We start from the raw sequence: 27158 nt of genomic DNA, 5'->3' as shown, positions 1-27158 counted from the left end.
TAAAGATGTTGCTGATAAAGTCAACCTGGATCTGAAGAATCCTGTTTCGGTGAGTTTTGGAAGATTAGTTGCTGAGTTGCATCCTGAATATGGATTGAATCATATTCCTTGTTCAAAAAATTTGTTTAATACGCTGAGTGGAAATTCGTGTGATACATTTGAGGAGGGGAAAATTGTAGTTCATAATCTAAAATTGGTGTCTAATTTGGACACTAAGTAGGAGTTACTGACCAATAATTATTCTGCTACTGATGGTTCTCCAATTGGTGGCAAAGTTAAACTTCAGAAGGAGCTGAAATCACTTTGAACTATCAATAATCTTCCTCGTGTTAGGAGGAATAAGTCAATTAAGAAAGTAAGGGGTAGGGGCCCTTCCCCTAACATTTCTTAATGACATCCATTACTTTTTGGAATTGTAGAGGGGCAAATAAGAAGGAAGCCTCTCTATATTTAAAAGAGTTTGTGAAGGATTATGATGTGTTCTTTCTTGGGCCAGTGGAAACAAAAAATGCTTCTATTGATAGGATGGAAATCAATAGGTTCATGGATATGGATTGGGATTATTTTTTATTTCCTTCATATGGCTTGTCTGGTGAAATTATGGTGCTTTGGAGATCTAATTTGGCTTTGTTTCAAGTTAAGATGACTAATACTCAAGTTCTTAGTGGAGAGTTAAATGTAATTAATAAAGGTTCTTGGGTAATTTCTACCATTTATGATAGTAGAGATGTGTATAAGAGGAGAGATTTATGTAATTATTTGGAATCTGCTTGTTCTATTGATCTTCTTTCGGTGATTGGAGCGCACTTCAATTGTTTATTTTCTCAAGCAGATAAAAGGGGTGGTAAGAAGTTTGTTTTTTTCTTAAGGTCCTACGGAGATGAATATGTTTATGAATGACAGTGATTTTCATGAGATTGGCTTTGTGGGTCCTAAATTTATTTACTTGATGTAACAATAAGATTGGATGTGCTCATAGTTTGGAGAGGCTAGACTGGTGTTTGTTCAACTCAAAAGCCTTGGAGGTCTTACAGTTTGTTATTGTTAGGCATCTTCCGAGAGAGGCATCTGACCACTATCCAATTGTGTTGGAGGTGTTCAAATCTTTTTGCTGCTAGAAAAGAAGGCTGCGGTTTGAAGATGTTTAGATTTCCTACCATGCCTCTACTGATATTGTTGCTAAAATATGGAAGAGTTCAATTAAAGGTGATTTTTTCCAGATTCTTAATAAAAAAATTTAGTAGAACTTTAAGAGAGTAATTCATTTGGAGTAATGCTCAGTTACAAAATCTATCTGGTTTGAAAAATGATTTGAAAAGAGAGATTTTGGAACTATAGTTGGAGGAATATGAAGGTTGGTTATTAAAAGAAAGGTTGTGGTTATTAAGGGCAAAGGTTCATGAGTTGAATGTCTCTCTTAGTTGTTTGAATACTTGGAGGAGATAAAGAGCTAAAGCTAAATGGATGAGAGAAGGTGATTCCAACTGAAAGTTTTTTCACTATTATGCTACGACTAGAAGGAATGCTAACAGGATCAAGCAAATTAAAGATGGAAATGAAGTTGTTGTTGAAGATAAGAAGTTAATAAGAGTTTTCTTTGATTTCTTCAAGGACAAGTGGAAGGAGAGGAGGTGTGTGCTTTCAAGGATTGCCGAATGCTATGTATTCTCTTAGAGATATTGATAGATCGGTTTTGGACAGGGACTTATCTCAGGATGAGCTTCAATTGGTAGTGGATCATCTTGGGAGTAGCATTGCTCCTGGGATTGATGGAATAGTTTTCTCATTTATCAAATCCTATTGGATTATCATCAGTATGGATGTTTGGAGAGCTATTAATCATTTTATTCATCCAGCAAAATGTCTCCTACTTGGAAAGAAATTCTTATAGCGCTCATTCCTAAAGTTTCTAATCCAATTTTTCCTTGTAATTATAGACCAATTAGTCTTTGTTTGTCCATTTATAAATTGGTGGCAAAAATATTGCTTAATAGAATAGATTTGGTTATTCATAAAATTGTATCAGAGGAATAAACAGCTTTCATCAAAGGTCGTTCTTTATCCGACCATGTTCTTTTGGCTCAAGAAATGTTCAACAAATTTTGATTTTCTAAAGAGAAGAAGGGTTTTGTGGCTTTCAAGGTAGATATGGAGCAATCTTATGATAGCATGAGGTAGTCTTCTTTAAGACAAGTTCTAGAGTATTTTAATTTTCCTTATAAATTTTCTCAACTTCTTTTAGAATGTGTGGTGGAACTTAGATTCTCTATTTTGGTTAATGTTTAATTCTAATTGGATTGGAGCAAGGAGTGGCTTTAGACAAGGGTGTCCCTTGTCAACTTATTTGTTCATTATTTGCTCTCACATTTTGACAAATGCATTTATCCAAGAAGGAAGTAATATTGGGATTAAAATTTCTCCAAATTTCCCAATACTTTCACACTTATTATATGCAGATGATATTCTGATTTTTTCTTAAGCTAAGTTTTAGAGTGTGAAAAAAATAAAACAAAATATTGCAAATGGTCAGGTCAAACCATTGATATGCAGAAATCTGTCATGTTATTTGACAAATTTGTTGGTAGGAAGAAGAAGAAGGCTATTTCTCTTGCGTGGAGGTTCAAAGTTGTCAATGAATTTAATTACTTAGGAGTGAAGATTGATTTAAGGAGACTTTGGGCTTCAGATTATTAGATTCTCATGGAAAAGGCGTTGAGTAAATTGAATGCTTGGTCGAACAAATTTATTTCTTTACAAGGAAGGTTGGTGCTTATTAAATTAGTGTTTCTTTCTCTTCCCATATTTTCATCTACGCACACTCTAGTTCCTTTGGGAATATTGTATGAATTTGATAAATTATGTAGAAGGTTTTTTTGGCATAAGGATGGAAAATTTGGAATTTATTATATTCCTTTGAATGTTTTATGCAAACTAATAATGTATGGAATACGTGGGATTCACTTTGCAATTTCAAAAGTAGGGCCTATTGAAGCTAAGCTTGCCTAAAATTTTATTGATAAACCCAACTCTCTTCTTAATCGTAATTTTGTTGCTAAGTATGGTAATGACATTTGGAATGCTGAAGCCAAAAGAGTAAGTTCTTCCACGTGGAAAATTATTATGAATGGTGCTCTATTTCTCCGTCTTATTATAAGATGGGAAGTTGCAAATATAAAGTTGATTAATACTCTTAATGACACATTGATCGTTGATAAAAGTTTGTTGAAATGGCCAATGTTCTTTGTTGTTGATTTGGAAGATGGGTATGGTCTTAATAATTTCATTGCCGATGGTTCGTGGAATGCTGCTTTTGGCGAGGAGCTACTCAACATAATTATTCATGTTCCTATTTACACTGCTCTGTCAAGAGATCATATATAACTAAAAATGACAATGTCTGGGAAGACTATTGCCGATTTAATTACTGTAAATCTAGTAATGGATTCAGATGACGAAAATTATTGGAGCTGGATTAAAATACTAAAGCTTATAACTCAAGTGGAGCTCTTTTGGTGGCTTATTTTTTATAATGCAATTCCTTCTATTGTTTTTTTAAAGTATAGAAGGCTTGGAATAGAGCTATTGTCCAAGAGGATGTGAGGCAGAGGAAAATATGGACCATATAGTGGCTGGATGTTCAGTACTTATTCTTGTTATAAATCTTTTGAATAAATGGGGTTTTGACGTTCCAATTTGCTCTTCCTTTTTGAATTGGATTAATAAGTTGAGGATCCTTTAGCATAATAAATTTGTACATGGTGAAAAAGAAGATGGTATGGTTTCTATTGTGGCAAATGCTTTATCTTTTGCTTCAGCTTCGTCAGCTCCTTATATTCATTCAGGATTCTAGGATGTTAATCAGCTATATATGATGTCTTCTTCTTGGCATCCTCCTCCACTTGAATGGTTAAAGGTGAATATCGATGCTTCTCTTTTAAATACTAGTAGAGCTCGTATTGGTGGTGTATTCAGAGATCATGAAGGGAGGTTCTTACTAGCATTTGGGTTCAAGGATTTACATTGGGATTTAACTTAATCGAAATTTATGGTTGTTCATTCGTTGGAGAAGGTTAATCAAGATTGGAAGTTGGAAGCATAAGGCATAATTATTTAAGGTGAAAACCTTTGTATTATGAAATTTCTTCAACGTTCTTATGGAGGCAACAATTTCATCCTTTTCTCTTTCCTTAGAAAGTTTAATCAAGTTATCTTTAATTTTACCAAAACAAATTGTAATAAGTTAGTAGATTTATGTGCTAACTTTACTTTGTTTAGTGATTCTATTTGGGATGATATTAGTAGTGTAGACATTCCTCCTTGATTTTTTTCTTTGTTAAAGGAGGAATGTGATGGAGTAGAGTCTCCTCATTAGGTTATATTTTATTTTGTTTCTTCTTTAATGTAATTTGCATTTTCTTCAAAAAAATGTAACATAGAAGAATAATTATTCTTGATAAAAAGTTAATCTAATTTACTTAATTGATATTATTTGACATATAAATAAAATTAATAAGTAACTCATATTTAAAAATTTATTAAATAATTTTTAATTAAAATCTATTAAAATAAAAATAATTAGTAATTAAAATTTGTAAACCTTAAGAGAAATAAAATACTTAAATTGTATTAAAATAGTTCTAAAAATTTCATTAAATACTTATGAATAAAAGTAGTAATTAAATATTTAATATTACTATATTATGAAATAGATAGTGAAATATTTCGAACAGCTGGAGCAATACAGAGCCAAGGAGCAAAGAAAAGCTAAACCTAGTAACCAAAAGCTCGATCATCTTGTTCTTTATCATACATCTACTTTGAGCAATAGAAAACTTTGTGATTTTTTTTTTTGTTTGCAAAAGCAAAGGCATGTAACGTCTTTCTAAGTAGGAATCTTTTGACAGGATGATTGTTCGGTAAGGAAAGCCATAACTTTGACCGCTGATTGCTATATTGCCTTCTTTTCACATCTTACACGTAACTCTCTTATCACGCAAGACGGGTGGAAGTGCCACCCAATGGACTTAGACTTGGCTAATATGGGAAAGGAACAATGCAAAGTGAGATGTCAATAAAGGCAATAATAAGAACATGAATTGAATGGGATTAATATAATTAAATAATTAATTAGATAATTTCTAGTGTAATTAGTACTGAATACATTTTAAAATGACAACTATATAAGTAATTAAATAAATAGTACTATAATTAGTTATTTAATCATTAGTTTTGTTATTGGATAATTAATCAAAAATCTAATTATATTATTTATAATTTAAACTTATTGATATTAATTAAAATTGGAATTAATAAATAACTCATATTTAAAACACAAATGAAATTTGAGTTTTAAATGAACTATTGCCTTAAATTCTGAGTTGCATGTCAAATAGTTTCACAGGATTTATTAGAAAATAACAATTTGTTTTATCAAAGAACTTTCTTAATTTAACTCCCTCAGGATTTGATAAATTCAAATTTGTAGAATTTACTAAATCTTACTTGAGTTAAATCCTACTTGTTGCTAAAATACCCCTAAATCCTAAAAGAAGTAGCAAAACAATTCATCAAAATTAAACTAAATCTAACATCTATCATGCCAATTTTTTTATGGATTTAAATGCATCAGGAGTTATTAAATCCCCCTTGAATTAAACAATATTTGTTCATGGGGGTTATAGAGTGAACTTTTGAATTGTATAAAAATCCAGGACTTTATCACCCCTAAAGAATACTTAAGTTTTCTTTGACTTAAAATAACAAAATCCCACTTAGTATATGTAAGTATAAGTGTTGAATATACAAATAAAGATATACAATAAAATGTCACCTACAAGAAAGTATGCTTATTTGCAAAAAAACTACTACCGTTTACTCTAATTACATTAGTTATCCTACTGAAATAAAAAGATATTTGTGGAGTTTCTATCATTGAATAAAATAGTAAAAATATTACATATGATATTTAATAAAAACATTTTGGGTTGCTGATTATAAATTTCATATCTTTCTTAATGCCCCTTAATTGTAAATGTTATTCAGGTATATGTATCCCTAGATCTTTGTTGAGCTTGTAGGGGTGAAAATGATATCTACTGACCTTTTACAATTATAGTATCTCCTTAAAAACCAATAATATCTTATATCTTATATCTACGCATGCTAACATTCTATCTCAATATTCATGATTGTTCTTGTATTCCTCCATCAAAGCTATACTTCACATTATATTTTAACTACACATATGACAATTACAGGCATTAAATTAAGAATGAGATAATATAAAAAATATTATTTAATATTTATAGAATAAAAATCTTCATTAGTACTTAACATGCAATTTATATCATTAATGCAAAATAAAAGAATTAGCTAGAAAGAAAATAAATGACAAGCAAACTCATTTTCATTAAACTCATGAAAGAAAACACAAAAGAGTGATATCATTAGAAAAGATCAAAGTATCACATATACCCTCCTTCTCCCTTAACTTATAAAGTTGCTTCAAGAAACACATGCTAAACACTCTAAATGATTATATATTATACATTCTTAGTCACCCTTAGATTTTATTCTAAGAGGGAGCTAGAAAATATTCTAAAAAGAAGTACTGAATTTTACACTAGTGACTGAACTCCCTCATAAATATAATATCACATTTATTTATAAGATAACATAAAAAGCATCTAAGGCTGCGATGCTTAAAGGAGTGGAACTACGGTGCCATTGAAGTGAACTAACACCTCAGCACTAAAACTTTATAGTTAAGAGAATCAATCAATACTTATTACCTATTAAAAAAGCAAATAAACTTATCCAACATTTCAATGATGATGATAGAATTCTAATTGACACTAAATAAACTAGCTATCACAGATTTCCACCAAGTAGGTAACACATAAAAGTAATTACAAAAAATAGAAAATCAAAACAAATACATTAGAATTTTATAGTGGTTCGATCAAACAATGAGCTACGTCTACTTCTTGAAGTCCTCCACTCCGAGTATTGCACTATCACTATACTGTCTCTCTTTTTTGTCCGCATAATAAGGTAGAGAAACCCTTACAAAAATTACTCCCACTAACCCATTGCGGTGGAGAATCGAAAGCTTTATCACCCTCCTAGTGATGTCATTGAACTTTCAATCCTTTTTCTCTCTCTTGGAGAAGGCAAAGAATCTCAATCCTTTTTCTCCCTCCTAAAGAAGATAGAGAACTTGGAATCCTTCTTCACCATCCTGGTAATGTTAGAGAACCACAATCCTTTTTCTCCCTTTTAGAGAAGGCAGAGAACCCTGATGATTCTTGAATAAGTTGTTAAACCTAATATATTATCACAAGGCTAACCAAGAGGGGGGGGGGGGGGAATTGGTAATTAAAAAAACTTTACTCTTGGTTTTTAAATGTGAAAATCATTTAGTCTTATAGCAAGTTAATTAAAGTTTCAAAATAATTTTTTAACCACAGAAAAATAACTTGCAGAAAATAATTGTGAAATTTAAAAATAAAGATTTATAATGGTTCGATCAAACACGACCTACAACCACTCCATGAAGACTCCCTCTTCAGGTATTGCACTATTACCAAAAGGGTCTCTCCTTTTACTCCCACAGTAAGGAAGAGAAGCCTTTACAAAACCTCTCTTCAACCAATCACCGGTGCGGCAGAGAATCGTCTTCCTTTCACACCATCCAAGTGCCGGTAAAGAACCGTCGTCCTTGCACACTCTCCAAGTGTCGGCAGAGAACTGTCGTCTATTCATACTCTCCAAGTGTCGACAAAGAATCGGATTTTCTTCAGAGATCTTCTCACGAACAATCTAAAAATACAATAGGAAGAGTGAAAACAAAAATCACATAGAGATCCTTACCTTTGAGTGACCTTGTGAACCCTTCACACTCCACTTATAAGAAATCTCTCTCAAACACTCTCTCACACTCTCTCTTTCAATTTCCCTTGAAAAATCATGAAGATTATACCTTCTCACGTTAGTTTTAGTGGACATTTTATACTAAAGACACGAAAAACCATCCAGAAAATTGAAATGTTTAATTTTGAGCGTATACGATCATATTGTACGATCGTATTTCATACGTACGAACAGTTCAAAAATTGCTGCATATAAATCTACCGTGAATCGATATTAAACCATTTTATACACGATCATCATTCGGTACGAACCATGTTTGTCTGATACGAATAGTTTGAAAAATTTTCATCTTTGTCGGGAGGAAGATGGACCCCATAATTTTGTACTCTAGTCTGCGTACGTATGATGATGACATCGTACGGTATGATCAATTATGAAATTTTTCAAGTTTGTTTTCGATAAAAAGGGACCCATCCATTTTGTACATTGATGGTGTATGTACGATGACAACATAGTACATTATGAATAGTTCAGAAAATTTTCAAATTTGCATAAACAAAATGTTGGGACAAAATGGGACTTCACAATTTTGTACTCTAGAAGGCATATACAAACTGTGATCGTACATTACGATCCATACTTAGAAAAAATCTTTTTCTATGATCAGTAACTCATCCATTTCTTATTATGGAAGGTATGTACGAAATGTGATCGTACAGTACGATTAATACTTAGAAAAATTTTTATTTATGTTCGTTTGCCTGCTCGAAAGGGAAAAGAACTAAACAAATCTTCCTGTATGAAGTGAATTTGTACAATACGATTAGTTAAAAAAATCAAATTTTAATCTATCCCCCTGTCTGTGTGAGCACAGTTACTCAATTACAATCACACTCTCTCAGACTCAAGAAAATAAAAAATACAGTCTTCAAATATAATAAACTCTAATCTGATCTGATTTGAAGTCTTCAACAATATGGAGTATGATTTATTTGAAATGTTAGTACACACGAACAACAAAAATAATTCATCCAAAATATGTTAGGAGAAATAATAATAAAAATATAAGAATATTTGAAATCATAAAAAACAAACTTGTTGCAAGAATATCAACAATCAAGAACTAAGCTGCAACAATCACAATAAACCCTAGACTCTTAACTTTTAAAGTTTCTCTCCCAAGAGAATCTTCAAGAAATCTTCAAGCCCGTAGGAGGAAGCTGGTTGCAAGCTTGCTTGGAGCAACCGTATGAAACCTTAACACTCCTTTTTCCTTCAGGCACAACTTCACATTCTTCTATCTTCAAACCTAAAGCTCTCAAGAGCTATCTCCCTCAGAGTTTCTTCATTATCCAAAGTCTCTCTTTCAAAAAGATTCTAAGAGATTGCTTAAATATTGGCCTTCAAAAAATCCTAAATTTTTGATTTAGCCATCTCTATTCATACAATACTATCAGTTTAAAATCTAGACTAATCTGATATGATATAGATATTCCTTTAGATGAATTGTTCATATTTTGCAAATATATCATATATTACGATTTTTAGGTCGTACAGTACTATTAATTTAATTTCTCTATATTCTACAGGATAATTTCTGGGATGATTTAAAATCATCTATGTCAATCATCCCATAATGTTCTCATTATACAATACAGTCGGTCTAAATTTAATAATTCGTATTGTATGATATAGGTATCGTACTTTAGATTAGTTCAAAAATTAAGGTTTTTTGTTGTACAATCTCTTGAATGATAAGATTTTACCTCTCTCAATTATATGATACGATCTTCATCATACAGTATGATCTGGATCGTATAATACGATAAACTATATTTATTAAACCATGATTTAATTTTTTAATCATGAGGATAATTTAAGTAAGATTTTAAAATATTGTATAATATGATAAGGATTATCTAATATGATTAGTTCAAAATTCATTTTTTAAAAAAATGTTAATTAATTTATCTGGAAGCTAGGGTTTATAGATCAAACAAATTATTTCATACGATGTAAATCATACAGTATGATTAATTCATTAAAATTAAAGATTCAATTAGCTATTAGATTGATTTTTTAGATAACAGATTGTATAGTACAATCATATTGATTGGTACAATTTGTTAAAAAAAATTATTTCTAATTTTTTTCACTCCCCCAGTATATGCGTGCATGGTTGTCAATTTAGTATATAAACTTAGATGGCCATACTCAAAAGTATGAAATATAAGAAGGTTAAAATTACACACTTTTAATTGACATCCTATTCTACCCAAACTTGAGTCTAGTAGTCTTGAGTAGTGTATATTTTTCCTGAAATATTAGTGTGCACAGACAAAACAAATATCTAATATATATGCTCAAAGAAATAAAAAATTTAAACAATAATATTTTTTATCATCAAAATCACAAGCTAGAGATCCTAGTGTACAACAAATATGCAAATCCTTCAAATGATTGAAATCACCCAAAAATAAAGAAATGTAATAAAATAGGAGTAGTATTCATACACACACACTCTCTCTCTCTATCTCTCTCTCTCAAACTAAAATACATAGAAAATGAAAAACTTTTCATATACATATTTATGATATTTCTTATTCCTTATACTTCTCATCCACAAGGTTTCAATCTGTAACCATTAACCTTGAAGATGTGAAAAGTCTGTTTATTTTTATTTGGGAGAAAACCCACAGAGGCACCAACACGTTAATACATGAAAAAATTTCATGGACCTTAAAATGTGAAAAGTTGGTTTATTTTAAATCTTTATGGAACCATTAGGATATACTCTAATAATAGTAAAAGGGCTAGTCCATCCAAATTTAAACTTTCCATGGTAAGATTTTTTCCTAAGTAAGACATCTTGACTAGGAGAAAATTTGTGATCTTGAACTTTACACCCATGCATCTTCTTCATTTCTGCAGTATTAATTTTTGTATCTTCATAAATTTTATTTTTGAATTCATGAAGTTTATCAACTATTATAAAACTTTGGAAATTTAGAATATAGAAAGAATCTTTATTTTTTAAGTGCTTTTCACCTTTTTTTTTATTTAAAGAAGAATGCGTTCGTTTCTTTCCACTCATTACTTTAAGATTCAAGAAAAAAAAAAAGGATGACACCTAATAACACTTCATTTAAGAAGAACTATCATAGATAGAAAACCAAACTTTCAACTTACCCTTTTTTATAATTTTCATGGGCATGATGGTGCTTAAATTTGAATTTTAAATCACTACAACCCGGCTAAGCGCAACGACGCTAAAAGCAGCACTATGGTTCTCCTTATAGATGGGTTGCCTCTTATATAATGCTAAAATAAAAAGATGGGTTACCTCCCAAACACTATTGACAAGCAAACTCACTAATGATCGCTATTGCTAAATCTAATCTACCAAGCACATAAAAATTAAAAGATGGGTTCCCTTCCATACAACATTAAGTTTATAGTTTTTATCAAGACTTTCTTAGATTTATCAATTTGGCTGGGTACATTGCTACCATTCTTCAAATGATTTTAATTAGGATCTTTATCTTTTTCCTTTGGGTTAACATCAATATTGCTAGGCAATAATCCAAAAGATTTACTACTGATTGAAATTAAAAGCCAAGTTAATTGAGTATCTAAATTTTTAATTTAAGCTACTCGATTTTATAATTGAGTCCCTAACTACATCACTACATTTTCTAATGGTTATTATCTACTTTCAAATTGATTGTTTTGATTATATACAAGTCTAGGATTAACAGTAGGTTATTAAGGATTGTTCAAATTTACTTCTTAATTTTTTGCATTTGAATTCCATTGATTATTACCAGTAATATTATTTGACCAATTAATATTAGGATAGTTCCTCTAACTTGGACTATATGTATTCGAGTTGGGACTATATGTATTCGAGTTGGGATTATTTTATCTTCTAATTAAATAAATATTTTCAATCCCTTGCTTAATACTATTTTCAATGAAATTTTGATTCTCTAATTATATAGATGATTCATTTCCTAATCTAGAATTCACTCCTATTATGCTCAACTTCTTAGAAATTATTATAACTTTTATAGTCAATATTCATAAAGCATCAAATTCATCAATTCCTATTACTCTATAAGAATTTATCCTATCAACAGGTCACTGGAAATTATTATTAGCTATTTCCTCCATTAATTCATATGCTATTAAAAAAGGGGTTTGGGACTGATTTGAATAAAAATCTAAACATCCCCTTAATTAGATAATTTTAAAAATTTTAAAAATACCCTAACTTTGAAAAATCTCTAATAAATCAATTCAACCTAATCAAAATCTAGTTTTCACTTAAAATATCAACATTCCAAAATTAAGTCAAAGTCAAAAAGTTAACTATCCAGTCAATCGTAGTCTAAGACTAGGTTAAAACTTTAAATAATCATAACTTAACATATAAAATTTCAAATGAGGCAAACTTAGAGTTTAATTAGTCATCTTATGGTATAATATTTAAGAAAAATATTAAAAGTTCAAAAATCACTTTTATTTTAAAGTCAAGTTTCAACCCTTTATTGTTGTAACTAGACGGGTTTGTCAGTTAATCTGAAAAAAAAATTTCTATTATTTATGGGAAGTCTGTTAGTAGAGCCAAAAAGAAGATTTATTCTAAATTTCTCAAGTATAAGGAAGTGCAGGAATTGAAATATTTGGGAATAAATCTATGCTTGGGAAGAATGGTTTCATCAGACTATCTATTTATCCTTGAGAAAGCAGCGACCAAAATAAATTCTTGGGGAAAAAAGTTCTTTTCACTATTAGGAAGACTTGTTTTGGTTGAAATATTAATGCTTTCTATTCCTGTTTTTTATGTATCTCATTCAATGGTTCCCCTTAACATTTTGAAGAAATTGGAGATGATGTGTAGAGATTTCATTTGGAAAAAAATCTGATAATGCTAGAGGTATGCATTATATTTCTTGGGGGGAGCTGGAATTCACTCTTCTGCATCTATGGTTGGTCCTCTTAGATCTAAGTTTGCTTGGGAATTCATTAAAGGATCTAATTCCTTATTGTACAAGACTTTAAAAGTAAAATATGGGAATAGCATTTTAATTGAAAACTGGAAAGGAAATCCCTCGTCCACATGGAAAATTTTAATGAAAGGAATGCAATTCCTGCGTCGTTTGGTTAAATGGAAAATCGCTACAGGATCCTCCATTGATACTCTATAAGATGTGTGGCTTCTTAACATGAGTCTATCCAAGTGGCCGACATTTGTTAATGTTATGGTGGAGGAATTTCCAAAACTAGAGTTCTTTATTAAAGGAAGAGAATGGGATTAGATTGAACTTGAAAAGTTCTTTGGAATTGAATTGATGGAAATGATTTTACAAGTACAAATTGAAAAAGAAGATAAAGAGGACTCCAAGGAACTGTTGTAAAAATTTTATGGTAAATCTCTGGCTTCTATGGCAAGGACGGTGAATGTTCCTATTTGTGCTGAAAAAGGTTATTGGAAATGGCTAAAGTTAATCAAACTATCACCAAGAGTTCTTTGTTTCTGGTGGAGGTTATTAAACAATGGCATTCCTGCATTAGATTCTCTAATTTATAGAAGAATTATTCAAAACAATTGCTGACTGAGGGGATGCACAGTAGCTGAAACAAAGGAGCACATTGCGGTAAGCTAGGGAAAGTTAATTCAATTGATTGAATTATTAAGCAGTTGGGGATTCAAGTTACAAATCTATAATTCTTTGACGGATTGTATAAATAATCTAAAGGTTTTGGCAAACTCAAATCCTTTTATGGCTAATCTATATTGTACAATGGTTTGTTTCTCTTGGAAAAGTAGAAATAATGTTACACATGAAGGCCAAGAGCTAGGGACGGGATTCCTATCTGCTAGAGCTATTGATACAGCTACATCTTCATCAAATTGTAATATCTTCTCAGACCACTAGGGTGCTAATCAGCTATCTAAGCTATCTAATTTTTCGTGGCACCCTCCACCCGAGTGGATTAAAGGCAACTTTGATGTAGCTCTCTTAAATTCAAATGAAGTCAGAATTGCTGGAGTTTTTAGAGATCATAAAGGAAGGTTTCTTTTTTCCTTTGGTATTAAATGTGTTCATTGGGACATTGGTTTTTTGGAACTTATGGCTATCCGGGCTTTGAAAAATTTTCATCACAATTGGAATTTTGAAGCTAAAGGGATTATTATTGAAGGAGATAATTAATATGTCATCAAGTATCTTTAAAATTCATTGAATAAAATTCCTAATAATGAGGAAGCGGTCGAAGACTTGTCTTTCTTAGAGGATTTAGGGAATTTTCTTTTTCATTATGTTTATAGGGAATGTAATAAATTGGCCGATTTGTGTGTTAATTTTGCTTTATTATAAGATTTTATTTGGGATGATCTCTATTGCAATAAGATTCCTCCAAGCTTTTTTGTTTTGCTTAAAGAAGAATGTTGATAGTCTTAATATCAGCAGCTAGTTTTTAATAGTTTTCTCTATTCTAATGCTATTGGCAATTAAAAAAAAACTTTCAACCCTTTAATTAATATAATTAAAAACTCTAATAATTCCAAGATTTAATAATTGACCTAAAATTAAAAAAATATCTAATTTAATCATTCAAATCAACAATCAATTAATTGGATTAAAATTCATTAACCATTTATTCTCAACCAATTAAATTAACTTGATCAACCCTTGTTACTGCTAGGTAACTCAAGTCTATGAGACTATTAACTTAGTGCCAAGAAAGGTGAAATAAATTTCACGGCCTCGATGAGCAACAAAGGTAGTAATAATTTAATCATTAAAAATATACCTAAGTTAAGCTTTAATGTATTAATATTAAAATTTAAATATAAAATTTCCCCTTTAACCTTTAACAAACCCGAACATTAGATAACTTCAAAAAATTACCCAGTTTAGGATATACCCAAGCCACTTGGTCAACATCACACACTTTAAATGGTTTATAAGGACAACCAACTGTAGTTTGGGCTAGACTGGTGTTTACTTTTTACAGCTGTGTGCCGAGTTTTCTAAATTTTCATTACATGATATGATTGAAAATTAATTGATGTAAGTGTTTACTTATTTTAGCTGCAGTCTATGAATTGATGAGATGGTCAGTAGTCTACCTTTAGTTTAGGACTTACCTGGTTGCTCACAAGGTTTTCTATAGGTGGCCACACTTGTGTAAGGCAATAAAAGGGGGCTAAATTAATAATAATTTAAACTAATGAATTTTTTTCCAGGTGCTTCTAATGCTTAGCCTTCAAATAAATAAGAGCATGGCCAAGTGTGGCTGATTTTTTAATTTAATACACATATATAATCTACTTAGGATAAATTTTATTTTTAAATGCTTAGAATAACACCGCAGAAGAGTCTATTTTTCATTTTATCATCGATGTAATTTATTTAAAGTTAAGAGTTATGAAAGTTAGACATTTGAGTTGAGATACATAAATCCAAATTTTGATTCTAAAAGAGAAATGACATCCCTCAAGGGAGGGTCCTTTTCCATTTAGAAGCCCAAATTTGGATAATTTAACAATCCAATGTGAAAAGAATAACATACCATTTATGGGAAGAGTTTTCTTTTTCATTTGTATATTCATATACGATGAATCTAAGGAGCTTGAAGAAAAGAAGGATGATGAGTTGAAGATAAAGAGTATCCCACTCAAAGTAAACTTGCATTGATCATAGGATAGTATATGAGTTTGTGGTTAGTGGTGCCTGACCACTTTAATTTATATAAATTATTTGTTCTAATAAAGGGGCATTTTTCCTATGAACATTATTTTATAGAAATAATTTGATTATTTAATATGCTTGGTTTTATTTGATTGTGATTAGTGTTGCCTAATTTTTTTTTAGTTTTTTTTGGTGATTGCACATCATTTTTTTTAGCCTGTATATACGGAGGCTCATGAGGGTACTTTAAAACTATTTATACTCAAATATATATTTTTTAAAAAAAAATTAAAGCTAACATAGAAACTCTAATGATCTAATAAGCAAGCTCGGGACTTTTGTGAGTCAACATAACCATATTATTTACTTTCTCTTCTTTGAGCTCCTCCCCGCCTGTAGGTTCTAGCAGACCACCTAGCCTTTGATGTTGTAGATTTATTAAGAAAATGTTGTGCAATCTCTAGGAAAAAATGATTTCCAAGATTTTTAAAAATGTTATATGTTATTTTATGCATTTAATCGTGTCAATCATTATGTACTGCATTAGACACAAACTTAAAAGTGTATAAAATTTTAATTGTATTTGATTCAAGCATTATCACTCAACATAAGTCAAGGGACAAATTAGGATCTACTCCAAATGTTAGTCCCAATTCTCTAAAACTTTAACAACAACATCCTTACCATTCTTTCATAAAAATGACTGGACTCATGGATTTTAATTGACTAGGGGGTTAACTCACTCCCCAATCCAGGCTAGGGTATATTGAGATTTTGTATTACATTAGCTAGGTTTGAGTCACTATTGTCTAGTGCCTAATTTAGATTTAGGATCCATAGCAAATTTTGAATCATAAGACCCCTACCTATTGGAATATAATCCCAAATTTCTAATGAATTATTCAACTCAAATTAAGATTTTCTCAATCCAAAACTTAAATCCCAATACTTTGCTTATGCTGGGGCACTTCTGTATTATTTTATAATCCCCAAGTGTCTCCTATCCATCCTTAGTTGACTCAAAAATTAAGTGTTCAAAATTTGATCCAATCCCCTATGAAACTAAAAAATTCTCCTACATTAATATCACTCTTTAAAAATCCTTTATATGAAATTTCTGCCATTATTTTAATTAAGAGTTTTTGTATGAAATTTAACTGCCCTATAATGTAATCAACTATGACGGCTTATGCTTGTAGGATATTTAGGACCCCTATAAAGTTTTCAAAAAATAATTTTCAAAACTCAATTAGTCACCTTTGGGAAAATCAAAATCAATGATAATCATTATCATTATATTCGGATGATCGATGATAACTGATATCTTCTTTCATCGGGGAGATATATCATTTATCATAGTACTTTTTAATATGAAAATAATGATGTTTTTCATCCAGGTTATGATAAACAAATATAATTAGAACCTCATCTTGACCATTCGAAGCCATATGTAGTTGTCCCCTGGATTTTACTTTTGTAATTAGGATGAAATTTTCAGTTTCATTATTTAAAACCATTATTGAATGATATGTTTACCTCCCATGGTGATATATTATTTGTGGTGATGTGTTTGATTTTAAGCCTGAAATTGTGACTTAAAATTCATAGAGAAAACTAATCTTTTTTAAAAACCACTTTTCAACCCCAACAAATAATAGCCATTCATATTTCTATCTCATATAAAAATATGGCATTGAAATATAAACCATATGGACTTGTATATTTAACAAAGCTATGCATTAAGGTTCTAACTTTCTCCAACCATCCATATAATCCATATGAATTGAGTTTAGTGATTTCTTTAAACATAACCACTACTTATATGAATAAACATACTATTTACTTTCCCCAAACTTCTAGATGCTTTAGAAATTAGAATAAATGACATACAACTGTGCCAACTCCTCATTTTTTATTTAGTTTAGATATCTAAGCATCACACCAAAGAATGAAGCTTCAACAAAGTGATTTTTTGACAACAGTTAAGCATATACATAAAGAATCTTCATGGAATATCTCAAATTTCAGCATCGTAGTACAAATAACCAAAAAATCATGACTTCAATATTTAAGCATTAAAAATAAAAATAATTTAATCTTCACCAAACAATATAAGTATGTTTTCCTATTCATTTTGCTATAAAAAATTTTAAGAAAGGGAAATGAAGAGGAAGAAATTGTAGAAAAATAAGAAGAAAAAGAAATAAGAAGAAGAAGAAGGGGAAGAAGAAGAAAAGAAGAGGGAGATGATGGAAAGAAGAAGTAGAAAATAAGAGGAAGGAAAATAAAGAATAATATGATGATAAAGAAGAAGAAGAATAAGGAGGAGGAGGAGGAGGAGGAGGAGGAGGAGGGGAAGTGATCACCTGTGGGAGAGAGGTCGGGGGCAAGGGATGGTTGATGGGCTTCGAATCACGGGAGGGAGGAGACAAAGGTGCTTTGGCTCTATCCATCATAAATAGGGAGGTAAGAGAAGAGGAAGTTGGAGGGGATGCTTCGGTCATGCGGCATGCAAATTAGAGGAGCAAAAAAGGGAGTTCATCCATCTTTTCTTCTTATATGAGTCAGAGTTGAAGGGAAAGAGGAGTTTCATCCTATTTTCTTACATGAGAGAGAGAGAGAGAGAGAGAGAGAGAGAGAGAGCAAACCCCAAGAAGTGAGTGAGAGCATTGAATCAAACTAAATGGTTGAATCAATTGCTTGAGTGACTATGTAAAGTACATAAGAATTACATAGGAGAACTGAATTGATGACTTGATGCCATCCCCTATCATGATGATAAGATTGTGTGGGTACATCTGCCAAAATTAGTGTGAAAATTTTGTGATAATGATTAAAAATGAAGGTAGTAATAATGGCAGTTGATCTAAGCCCAAATTGGGCTCAATTTGTCTTGATTTGGGATAGTTTGAGTTTAATTTATTTCAATTAAATTTATTTGGCAAAATCAGACAAAATTTGATGCTATTTTGAGCCAAATTAAGCTTGATGAGGCTCACGAGCATCAATCAAGCTTAATCAAACTTCATCGAGTGTAATTTGACTCAACTAGAGTAACCTCGAACTCAAATTGGGCTTGGTGAAGACCAGTTACTTCAATTGAACATGCTCAAGGGAGAAAGATGTGCACAAAGAAGGTCATCCGCTCTTAGTTGCCTGAGTCACCTCCCGCCAAACATCTCCTCCATTGTATTTATACACTGCTCCGTTGCCACCATTCATCACCTCGGTCACCAAAACCACCATAAGTTTTTCTGCCATCAGCCCATTTCTTTTTTTTCTTTATTCATGGATGTTCTTGGTTGAGATTTTAAAGAGATTATACCTTTTTTTAGCAATAAAATTAAAAAACAAGCACCTAATAGCCTAGATACAAGTTAATGAGGGGCCAACCAACTTTCACTTTCTTCCTTTATAATTTTGACAAAGGAAGAAGGAAGGTTGTTAGGAAGAAAAAAATTCCAATCAAAATCCAAAGATAAAGCTAAGTTAGCACAATAATCCGCTAACTTATTACAATTGCGCCTAACACAATTAAAGATAACATTATTGAAGTTACTAAAGAATAAGAAATCTTCATCTTCCATGTTCTCACTATACATTTGTTGAAGAAATTGGAGAACATTCTTATTATCTCCTTCCACAATGATGCCTTTAACTTCTTGTATCCATCTTTGCCAATTTTCCTTCAATTCTTTGAATGCTAATAGTTCCAATCTTGCATTGTCCAAATGCATTTTCTTTCTTCCAAAAGCAAAGACTAACCTACCTTTATCATCTCTTACTACCCCACCAACACGAGCCATATAATTCTCTTTAAGAGCTGCATCAAGGTTAATCTTTAACCACTCAGGTGGAGGAGAATGCCAATAATCTAAGAGCAGTCCTTTGGACCGATAAGCATTCCAGTGATCTAAGCGATAAATTTCTTATTTTGCTGAGCTAAAGTAGCTTAAAATAGATACAACAATCATAACAATACTATTTCTGGTTTTACCATTTTTAACTTTGCACCTATTATTACAAACCATCCATACTAGTACTGCATATAACCTTGCTGTCATTATGTCTTGCTCGATTAATCTACTGATTTCTAGTAGAAAATCTCTCCAATTAAAGAATTCTGGAACTTTGAATCCCCATCCACTTAATACTTTGCAAACTTTCACAAGTATTAGACAAGTAGCAGTGACATGTACCCGATTTTCAATCTCACTACATCCCATAGGACAAAGATGATTATCGAAAATCTTTCTTCTAAAAAGAAAATCTTCAGTAGGAATAGCATCCCTGTAAAGCCTCCATAAAAAAAGCTCCACCCGAGCATTTATCTTGAGCTTTGAATCCATGTATACAAATCCTCTATCACATTAAATTTTAGACTATCTTCAATAACCAAAGCTGATAAAGTCTTACGAGAAAACTACAGTTTTAATTCCATTTGATCATGAATAGCATTTTTGCTGATCTGCACTCCTGTAATAATCTTTACCAGTTCTTCCCCGAAGCAGATTTCAAGTTTCCTTAAATCCCAATTTCCATCCTCTATGAAATAATCAAGAGTGGTATTCTCATCTTCACAACACCTCACAAAAGTTGGCCAATTAAGTAGATTCTTATCCATAATCCAAACATCATTTAAAACATTAATGTTGGAGCCATCTACTACTTTCCATCTAACAAACTTTTTAAGTACTTTCCATCCACTGGTAATGATTTTCCATGTGTTCGAACCTCCTTTAAACTCTTCTTTACTCCACCATTTTTCTCCATATTTAGCTATCAGATTTCTATTTAACAATGTATTTGGTTTCTCAATGAGATTCCATGCAAACTTTGCTCTAAGTGGACCAATTCTTGTAATTGTTGATTGAAGACCCCATCTGCCATTTTTCTTTGGTGTGCATAGCATATCCCAAGCTACATAATGCAAACCGTGGCTCTTATCCATTTTATTCCAGATGAATTCTCTACAACATTTCTCCAACTCACTTAAAGTTTTCATTGGGACAAGGGAGTGGGAAATTAAGAAAACAGGTAAAGTGAGAATGACAGATTTTACCAAACACAATTTTCCAGCTAATGATATAAATCTATTCCCCTATTCATTAATCTTCTTAATAGATTTATCCAATAACATTTGGAAATCCTCCTTTTTTTAATCTTCTTAAAGCCATTTTGATTCCAAGGTATTCTATTTCTTCCACCACTTTAAAAGCAAACAACTTTGATATTATTCTCTTCCGCCTCCTTAAAATAGATTTACCAAAGATCAAAGATGATTTTTGTTGATTAATACTCTGTCCAGTCCATAGGCAGTAATTATCCACTATGCTTCTCATCTTCTTCAAATTTTTTAGTTTTGTATCTGAAAACAACAACACATCATCTGCATACATAAGATGTGTAATCCTTGGAGCTTTAGAGCAATTTCTGATTCCCAAATCATTTCCTTTGCTATAAAAAACTTGTTAAAAGCTGGGAGCATATAATAAACATAAAAGGAGAGAGTGGGCATCCTTGCCGAAATCCACATCTTCCTTCAATCCAATTTGATCTTGTCCCATTGATCAATATAGAGAATTTGGGTCTGGAAATATAGTCCAAAATAAGTCCAAGAAATCTATTTGGTAATCCCAACTCCATCATCATCTTCTTTAAATTTGTCCAACACATACTATCGTATGCTTGCTCCATATCCAACTTGATGGCTAAATACCCATTGCTAGCCTTTGAATGTCTTAGTTTAGTGAAAATCTCTTGAGCTAATAAAAGATGATCAGAAATAGATCTTCCCTTCACAAAAGCCACTTATTCTTTAGATATGATTCTTGGAATAACCAATAACATTCTATTAGAATAACTTTGGCCACAATTTTATAAATTGAATTACATAAACTTATTGGCCTAAAGTTGGAAGGAGTTAAAGGATTAGTAGACTTTGGTATAAGTACAACCAAATTGTCTTTCCAATCTTTACTCATATTCCCTGTATAGAAGAAATGATTTACTTCTTTATAAACATCTTCACCAATGGTATCCCAAAAGCTTTTGAAGAAAGAATGCGACAAACCATCACATCCTAGAGCTTTGTTGTTCCCTAACCTCATAACAGCCTCCTTAACTTCACCCATTGAAAGCTCCCTTCTCAAAAGAGTCTTATCATCTTCTTCCAAGACCTCCAAGGTTTCGGCCAGTTTTCCAAGCTGCAATCTCTATCTTTCCATTTATCTTCAAAGAATCTGAAAAAAAACATCTTCCACTTCTCTTGGATCTTCGGTGAGCATGCCATCATTCTTCTTCACTTGAGAAATCCAATTAGCATTTCTCCTTGCATTTCCAAAGGCATGAAAGAATTTTGTGTTTGAATCCCCTTCAACCACCCACTTCACTTTTGCTCTTTGCTTCCACCAAGTGTTCAAGCAATTGAGAATAAAATACAACTCTTTTACTTTAGATCTAAGCTGCTATAAGTTTCCTTCATCCAACCATCCATTTCTAGCTTCTTCATCTTGTAGTAATAAAATCTCAGCCTTCAACCTCTCTTTTCACTAGAAAAATCTTTAATTTATTCTTACTCCAATAAAATAGATCATTTAAAGTTCTTTTGCACTTTTTGTTCAGAATTTCCATGTCATCTCCTACATAATTCTTCTTCCACCCTTTGGAAACAATGTGTGCTGTAGTTTTAAAAGATAACCAAACCTCTTCAAACTTGATATACCTTTTCATCTTTATTGAAATTTCAAAAAGTTTCAGCACTATAGGGCAAGGATCTGAAGCCACTATGGCTAAATGTCTAATTATCGCAATTTGAATGTTTTGAAGAGCCAACGAGTTCAACAAACACTTATCCAAGCGTTCCAGAATTCTTCCACTTCCCTCTTTATTATTGCACCAAGTAAATTTTGGGCCAACCACTCCAACCTCATGATAGTCATTATCATTCATGAATTTGAGCATTTCTAGAGGACCTTGAAAAAATACAAACTTCCTACCTCCTTTTTTCCCCTTGAGAGAAAATGCAGTTGAAATCTCCACCAATAACAACTGGAATCTTCCTGTGTGATTGCTCATGAATACAATCCCATACCAATGTCCTCTTCTGAACCTCCTTGCTCCCATAAACAGTAGCTATCATCCATATTCCTTTGTTAAGGACATTAAGCTCTCCTATCACACATTGATCAGAAGTCTTGATTACTGAAAAGGAAGCTATATCAGTTCTCCATAAAGTCATAATGCCACCAGACAATCCTTCTGACGGAAGAATAAAGAAATCCCAATTAGGACCCATGATCCTTTCAAAGTCAACTCTATCGAAAGAGTTGATTTTAGTTTCTACCAACCCCACAGAATATTTTGTAATCCTTGATAAATTCCTTCATATATAGAGAGGCTTCCTTCTTCTTTTCCCCTCTACAATTCCAAAAGGCTATGGATTCCATTAAGCTCTTCTTGGGGAGTAGCCCCCATCTTTCCTCGTACTACCTCCATCTCCCACTCTTCCACGAGCTTTAGATTTGATGGGCCCTAAAGATCTGAGTTCTTTAAACAATTTACACTTTGGCATGTCATTAGAACACATGTCATTCTCACATTTATTCACCAATTCATTTTGAACATTCAATTTTTTCCCTGTTTTCCATCCACTTCCAGCTCTCCTTCTTTTCTATCAACCAAGGTATTCTCTTCATAAGATTTTGCATAACCTTTTTCATTAACATTTTAAAGTACAGTGAACATATTATTCATCTTGTGCACAAGAGGAACTTCCACCAAAGATTTTTTATCTGCTGCCAGATCAGCAGATTTGCTGACAACAAGCACATGTTCCTGCTGTTCCAATTCTTGTGTATTTATTTTTTTCTGAAGCTTGAAGTCAGTATCATGATAGGGAATACTTGAGTTCGCAGGTAATCCCTTAGGACTTACCTGAGTTCGCAAGCAACCCTTCCCATTTATGTTGTTTGATACAACCTGAGAAAGATCTATATCATATATGATATTATTTTTGTTGCACATCAATTCCTGTTCCATAACAGCACTATTTTGTTCCAACTGTTCCCCTTTATCTCCTTCCAAATTAATCTCCCCATCTTCTAGATGATCAGGTTCATTACAAAATCTTCCTGGGATCTCCTGAATAGAAGCTTTACTGTTGCCTTCTACCATTTCATTCCGAGCTTCATGTATAACTGCCATTGGGACTACATATTTTTTTATAAATCTGGCAGTGGTTGGATTAATAGACTTGTTGTTCTGTTTAGAATTCTTCCTTCTTTTGTTGTTGACCAATATCCATGGCCCATAAGAAGGTTCTAAATTTCCCTCTTGTCTCCTTTCCACACCATTTCCACCATTACTCTTATCATCAACCTCAATGTCCTTATGATTTTTTTCATTAAGAACACAATTTTTATCCACATGCCCAATCTTCCCACAAACAAAGCAAAAGTTTGATACCTTCTCATACTCAACATTTTGGAAGAATCTACCAGCCATGCTATCTACCCATACACCTAATGGAAGAGGTTGATCAAGTCTAACTCTTACACAAACTCTAGCAAATTCTCTTCTTCCCCAATGAAACATATTGCCATCCAACATAAGTGGTTTTCCAATTCTTGAAGCAATGCAAGCTACATTCTTCTCATCCCAACATTGCAAAGGTAGTTGGGGCATTCTAATCCAAATTGGAGAATAAAGTCCATTTATAGAAGAAGTAGTAAATTCTGGCGTCCACTTCTCCATACCAACTATATGTCCGTTAACAAACCAAGGACCTCCTGAAAGAGCTGCTTCTAACATTTCTATCGATGAGAATGAGCATAATAACCATCCTCTTCCCAACATAGTAAAATGAAATTGTCCGAATTGACTCCATTGTTTCCTTAACTCCCAAGCCACCATATGGGACGGTAAATCTTTTCCAAATACTTTAATTACCAATGACTTGGACAATTTTTTTGAGTTCATCTCCTCCATTTCTCCAATAAGCCTTACTGCTTTTCCATCTTCAGATAAAACCACATCATTATCATTAAAATCCAATTTTATATATGGTTTGTTACTCCAAGGATTCACTTGTCCTGCCTACATGGTTTTTAGGCATTCCATCATTCATCTTAGCTCCATCCGATTCATTCCTCTTTTCCAGAGCAGAATGAAAATTGTTGTTTACCAAATTCTGAGAATTTTCATTTATCACACTGCGACATAGGCCAGGTATTGCATTTGAATTCCCAAACCGGTTAACAAATATTTTCATTCCTGAAGTCGATGCATTAATTTCAGAAGGAATTCCAGATGATTTTGAACTATTTGGAGTAAACAAATCTACTGTTTCAACTACAGCCTTGCCTTTACCTTCCACATGTCTGATCACCTTAGGTGATCATTATGATACCTCCTTTATCACCAAAGGTCCTTGTCATTTTATTAAAGGAATTTGAATTTCCTGCTTAGAATTCAAAAACGTCAAGTCATTACCATGTACATTTAGAATTAAATTACCTGCAACCTAAGGAGATGTCGAAGACGATGATTGCTGTTGTTCTTCACCTCCCTTAATCACTGTCTGACCATGCCGGCGTTTGTCCACCTCCATCATCACCTTAAGCTCCTCAGATGAATATCTGCTATCATCCTTAGAATAATCGCTGGCCGAATGCCGGCGATCATCCGCCGCCATCAGTGGCTGCGACCGTTACTGCCAAACAAAATTTTAAAAATTTATTTCTCTCTCTAAAAACCCGGACCTTCTCGCTCTTACTATGTTGACAAGTCACCCCCCCAAATTTTAATTAATAATAATATATATTTTATTATAAACATTTATCTCCAAACCATCATGAAGCATTTCACATGGAGTGGTGGTACCATGTGAGCTCTTAAGAGATTATACCTTAGTGTATACATATTGTTGATGATAATCTTATTATTTATAAGGCTATTATTGGAACTCAAGTTGGATGGTTAAAGTGGAGGAATGCGTTGGGCTTATTATGTGATGAAAAATTCCCCTTAAACTTAGGAGAAAATTATGTAAGATGGTGGTGAAACCTTCAATGCTTTATGGTGTAAAATGTTGGTCTTTAAAAGAGAAGCATAACATTAATTAGTTAAGTGTTTGTAGAGATGAGAATGCTCATGAGTGGCTTTACTCTTAGAGACAATATATAAAATTAGCATATACATGAAAAGGTTAGAGAAGCCCCTATCTAAGGTTAGATTAGAGTGAGTGCTAGAGTCACCTTAGATGGTTTGGCTACATAGAACAGCAGCCTTCCGATGACACATTTAGGAATGTAGAGGTATTTTATTTGGCTTATGTGCCTTCAACTGGTAATTTTTTGATGGTTTATTTTTCAGAAACCCCACCAGTTACACCATCGCTATTATCGATAAACATAATACCACTAGAAAGTTCATCGGTAATGTTATTTTTTCCTATAGTGCATATAGTTGACCTTACGTACTAGGATAAAGGCTTTAGTTTTATTATTAATTTATCGACCTTCCAATTAGATTTGAATGAGAATTAACACCATCTAATTTATAAATAAATTTTCTTTTAATAGATGTTACTCTAATCTCTAATATCTTTATATTATGTATAAGATAAATTCTTCATATTATGGATATTAGAAATCAAAGAACTTGGATGTATTATCGATTAGCGTAAGGGTGAAAGACATTAGCATATGAGTTTATTAATGGGGTTAATTTTTTCATCCTGATAGCCTGTCAACTACCTAGCTTCATCTGATATGGAAAGTTTTGATGTATATATTGTAAACATAAAAATCAAGTACACAACCCCCCGAGATAATGTAATTGTTAAACTATATCTTAGAGGGTTTATGATAGAATATTGGTATTGGTCCTCTCATGTTGAGTATGACTCGTATTTAAATTCTTGATGCAGACTGTCTATATGTTCTAATATAGTTGAAGAAGAAAATATACAACCTTTTATGGGCTTTGTTTATTATGCAACTATGACACAATTTGAATAATATATAGAAGACTCACTAATTAAGATGGCACATAATTTTTATGATTTATTAAATGTTGTCCAATAATTAATTTAGAAGGGGTGCACCACTCTCTTAGAGTTATCTATTGCTATGAAGATGTTAAGTATCAAAATAGAATATAATGGCCCCCGTGAATGCTTTAATCAATTTTTTGGACAGCTTAAGAAAACTAATATGACAAATAATATAATTCCTACAAATTTATATCAAACAAAGAAGTTTGTTTCCAAACATGATTTGACATATACAATAAATAGACTCCTGTGTCAATAAATGCATATTATACTATAAAAATGACTTATCAATAATTATATACCGTCATTGCAACGCACCAAGATTTAAACCAAAGTTTATGATGAAATGAAAGTTGAAGGATGTACTAATTAGTATGATATTTTAATTACACATAATTTTTAGACTACAACGGTTATATGCTTCCATGAGTTCTGCTGCACATATGAAATGACAAAATGAATATATCTGACAAGAAGGCGTTATTACACATCCATCAAAAGCAAAAGCCTGGAAACAGATTGATCATACA

At 32.1% G+C, this 27158-nt stretch overlaps 1 protein-coding gene across 2 annotated transcripts in view; it reads right to left on the bottom strand.

Moving 5' to 3' along the window:
- Nucleotides 1–4720: 4720 nt before the first annotated feature.
- LOC114580818 overlaps nucleotides 4721–27158 on the bottom strand; it is a 41533-nt gene continuing 19095 nt past the window's right edge. For both annotated transcript variants that reach the window (XR_003702399.1, XR_003702400.1), the window contains one exon: nucleotides 4721–5034. The gene's annotated coding sequence lies outside the window, so the exon portion shown is untranslated. The remainder of the gene's footprint in view (nucleotides 5035–27158) is intronic.

Source organism: Dendrobium catenatum, unplaced genomic scaffold (genome assembly GCF_001605985.2).
Source record: "Dendrobium catenatum unplaced genomic scaffold, ASM160598v2 fragScaff_scaffold_133, whole genome shotgun sequence".
Classification (NCBI taxonomy): Eukaryota; Viridiplantae; Streptophyta; class Magnoliopsida; order Asparagales; family Orchidaceae; genus Dendrobium; species Dendrobium catenatum.
Note: the sequence above shows the minus strand (reverse complement) of the source record. Positions and strands in the feature narration are given on the sequence as shown.